The sequence below is a fragment of the Liolophura sinensis genome, chromosome 9 (assembly GCF_032854445.1).
Source record: "Liolophura sinensis isolate JHLJ2023 chromosome 9, CUHK_Ljap_v2, whole genome shotgun sequence".
Lineage (NCBI taxonomy): Eukaryota > Metazoa > Mollusca > Polyplacophora > Chitonida > Chitonidae > Liolophura > Liolophura sinensis.
Genome location: NC_088303.1, coordinates 30,003,523 through 30,007,575, shown reverse-complemented (window position 1 = coordinate 30,007,575; position 4,053 = coordinate 30,003,523). Strand labels below are relative to the sequence as shown.

Sequence of the window (4,053 nt, the reverse complement as noted above, 5' to 3'; positions counted from 1 at the left end):
ATATACACGTACGGTATGACAAAAATATGTTCAGTTCGTTTCCTTGTTTAGGCCGGGTTACTTGGTTTCACATTGCATAGGCCTAAGACGACAGTGTCACGAGAGCAGAATGAACAATAACAAATAAGAGTTGACCCCTCACCCAGTAACATAATATCGTCACTGAGTCGACCGGTACGCTGAACGCAAAACCACATCGGTACCGAGATAGTCTGTTACAAAGTCTGTAGATATGTGTCGAGTCAGACACGCATGGAGTCGCGTCTAAGATCAGGCGTCCTGCACTCTTTGTAAACACGATGAGGTATGCTAAAACACTTAGGGCATATGAAAGACAAGAACAAAATTGATAAAAAGACAAAAGAAATTCACGCCCAACGTGAGGCACTCACTCACCCACCCACCCGGTGTTGTCCATCACCGAGGGTGTAAACAACAACGATGTGCTATGCTTTACATACCATATATGACAAATGGGGTCAGGCCTATAGTCAGTATAAGTGACATCCCAAGGTGCACACCGATCATGCATTTACCGTCTGAATGCTTGCATACTCACAAACAATAGCAGTCGTGAAAAAAAGACTCAAATATTAATCGGATCTTCTCTTTCGTATAACGTATACTTTCATTTTCGCCATGCGATTTCTCCAGCCCAGTGATCTGAATTACTGACCCAGAACTAATTTGTGGTTTCGTGGTTTTCATTGGATGGCAAATCGTGGTTCTGAAGCTATGGTTGGGTGTTTTAGTTCTGGTTCTGTGGTTTTGATTTGTTGTCAATATCGTGGTTCCGTTCTTCCGAATGGTCCGTTAATTCGTGGATCTGTGGTTTCCATTGGTGATTCAGTTGTGGTTCTACGATTTCCATTGGCCGTCGAAAACTCGACGAACGCGTTGTTATGTTTAGCTCAGTCGGTAGAGCACGTGACTCTTAATCCCGGTCTCTTGGGTTCGAGCCACACGTTGTGCGCGAATTTTTGTTCTTCTTTTTATCAATTTTGTTCTTGTCTTTCATATGCCAACACACTTAGGGCTTATGAAAAGCAAGAACAAAATTGATACAAAGAAAAAAAAAAAATTTCGCCCAACGTGGGGCTCGAACCCACGACCCCGAGATTAAGAGTCTCGTGCTCTACCGACTGAGCTAGCCGGGCTGACGTACTCATGCAGTTGGAAATAACGTGTTATATGTAATTAAGAAATAAATGCACTACAATGTAAAATTATTATTATTTACCTTGATTTTACCATATATATAGTTGTCTCTGATATTGTCACAAGATTGTTGAACCAACGCTGTTTAAAATTCAGCTTCAGCAATCATGAAGTTTCCTCAGCAGTAGAGTTTGGAGTGCAAGGGAGGTAACTGTCAACGAACTAAATTACCGTCTTTGCCGTGTCTTTGAAACGAAAAGGCGACGTACCCGGACGTATAAAGACTGCAGCCTTAGTACACAGCTCCAATCAAATTCAATATTCTGACACCGTAGAGATTGGCCTTACAGGCACGGGCTAAAAGCCGGTGTGAGTTGATGGTTTATTGAGATCCGTTCTCGCAATGCCAGCACAACGGCAACAGACCTTCAGTCAGGTCCACCACAGATCGACTGCAGTTGATTTTCTGTATTCAGCGGTGTACAGGGTGTCCCAGAAGTCGTGCACCCTCTTGATTTTCTTTTTTTTTTTCTTTGTTTCAGATTTAATACTGCGTGTAAATTTTTTTTCTCTCTTTCAGAGTTAATTATGGCTAATAAACTAACACTACAAGAAAGAGTTGAATATGTTTTTATGTTTGGAAGAGATGGGCAACACACCGCTCTTAGCTTAAGCTTTCAACCTCAACCTGGAAGATGCGCGGCTACTAGCACACCTTGTACAGTATGTCAAGGCCTACTCACAAGACCGGCTTTTAGGCAGTGTCGCTCTGGATGACCTACTTTACTGCGACGGCTCCGTGTTGAAAGTCGCCAAGTTACGACACGGGCCACAAGCGCCTGTCCTTGTTATGTGACGCCTTCCCCATAGTCACAAAACTGTATCGTACGACAGACTTTCTGTTAAATTTAACCACAACAACGCTGAAATGCATGCTGCAAGGGCAAGCGTCTGTGCCTAGGCCTGCCGATACAGTAGGGCCTATAAATTTTATACGTTTCTTTCCCGAACGTGTTATGGTATGACAATGTAAGCCTTTATGTAGGTATGCATTTATGGGTCGTACTTAACAATGTTTCAGTCACATGACGACAACGAGTCATCAGGTGTCTGTATATATATTATGTCTTCTTGTGGCAGGGCGAGTCCATGCCGACAAAGTACTGCCGCCACTGAAGTAGGCCTATCATGTCGAAGATACCAGACACGACCCAGTCACATCATATTGACACCGGGGCAAGCTGTCCTGTTTCCTTGCACTAGCCTCCCTGTCGTGAGGGCCAAGCGAGGCAGCAGCGAGTGCCAAATTGAAATCTTGATTATGACAGTGAATTACCTATAAAATATAAGTCCTCCCCGGTCGTAGGCGGATGGTTGTAGGTTTCCCCCTGGCTCTGCCCGGTTTCCTTTCCACCACACTGCTGGCCACCGTCGTAGGCCTATGGGAAATAGTCTCGAGCACGGCGTAAAACACCTATCACATAAATAAATAAATAAATAAATAAAGAAAATATAAGATTCATCAAATCCAACGCCACATATGGTCTGTGTCACCAACACATACCCTACGGATTGTTAACGCTTTGAAGATTTATACGAAAAGCCTTTGCACACGTTTCGTATACTACATCAGCATTAATTGTGTGGTGAAAGGTATCAGTATACAAAGGGAGAGAACTCAGTACAGGTATCTTACTAAATAGGACCTGTTTGCCCCAAGTTTAACTTTGTGCACATTGCTAAGAAATAAAATAGCTTATATGAGGATCATTGAGTAATAACGGTGGCAAGAAAACCCCCCGTGATTTCCATCAAAGAAAGAAAGGAAATATATGTTCCATATATCATATAATTGTGCTAAGTGCAGCACGTTGTGTTCATGAACGAATTTGATTATAACGTGCCTCAATACAGGCTACCTGAAACTCTCATCAAAAACTAACATTGGCATGCCTACATTAAAAATTCTAACCATGTGCCAAGTTACAAAATATTACCAACGCTGATTCTGAACACTGTGAAATTTCGCCTATAAGAACTCTATAACTTCAGGTTTATATTTGATTGGCCTCACATGCGCAACGTGACCTAACTACGGTGTGGGCCTACGGTTCAGGGTAGGTTGTCAAAAAAAAAATGCGTGGAAAAAAAGAAACAGAAAGGATAGGAAAGAAAAATACTAGGTCTACATTTTAACAGCCTGGTTTAATTTTTTTAAATCCCATCTATATGTGAGTCACAGACTTGTAGGAAAAATTCTAAAAAAGTGAATCTAACCACTTTCTTGGACAGTTTTTAATGGTCTTTCATCATTTTAGTGTTTTCCTTGCCTTTAAATCTGAAGCAACATCTAAAAGTATACAACTCATAAAAAGCACCCAAGTCAGTGCGAGAAAATGTTTGAAAGACACGGGCATGGATTTTCTTGGTGCAGATATGAACAACGATTTTGAGTTCATTCAGCACGGCAAGAATTCATGTCTAACGGATATTTCCAGCGATGATCTATGCGAGATACTCCAGTTCTGCACGTGACTTCAACTAAGCGGGGATATTTTAAAATTCAGAGAAATTTCACACCTTAGTCAGTGCACATCTCTTTTGGATAATTAACACCGTACTCATCTCATTAAGCACATATCCATTAATTCACCTTTCCCCCGCTATTAATGGAACAGCCGGTCGAAGAGAAGTCCGTATCGCTTCGCGGATAGAATTACCAGGTACTGCGACAAAGGTAGAAACTAAATCCCATTGCCAAAGAAAGAAGTGGAACCGCATCTGTGTACTTGAGAATTGTAAGAACGTTTGTTTAGGGAATGTCTTGTGGTCTGACTCCAAGCAAACAATCGACAGGTATCAAGTTTAAGCACGATAACATAGCGGAACAAAGCG

General features: G+C 41.9%; 1 non-coding gene across 1 annotated transcript; it reads right to left on the bottom strand.

Moving 5' to 3' along the window:
• Positions 1-1,084: 1,084 nt before the first annotated feature.
• Positions 1,085-1,157, bottom strand: Trnak-cuu (transfer RNA lysine (anticodon CUU)). Its single transcript has one exon. It is a non-coding gene; the product is annotated as a tRNA-Lys (tRNA).
• Between the last annotated feature and the right edge of the window lie 2,896 nt (positions 1,158-4,053).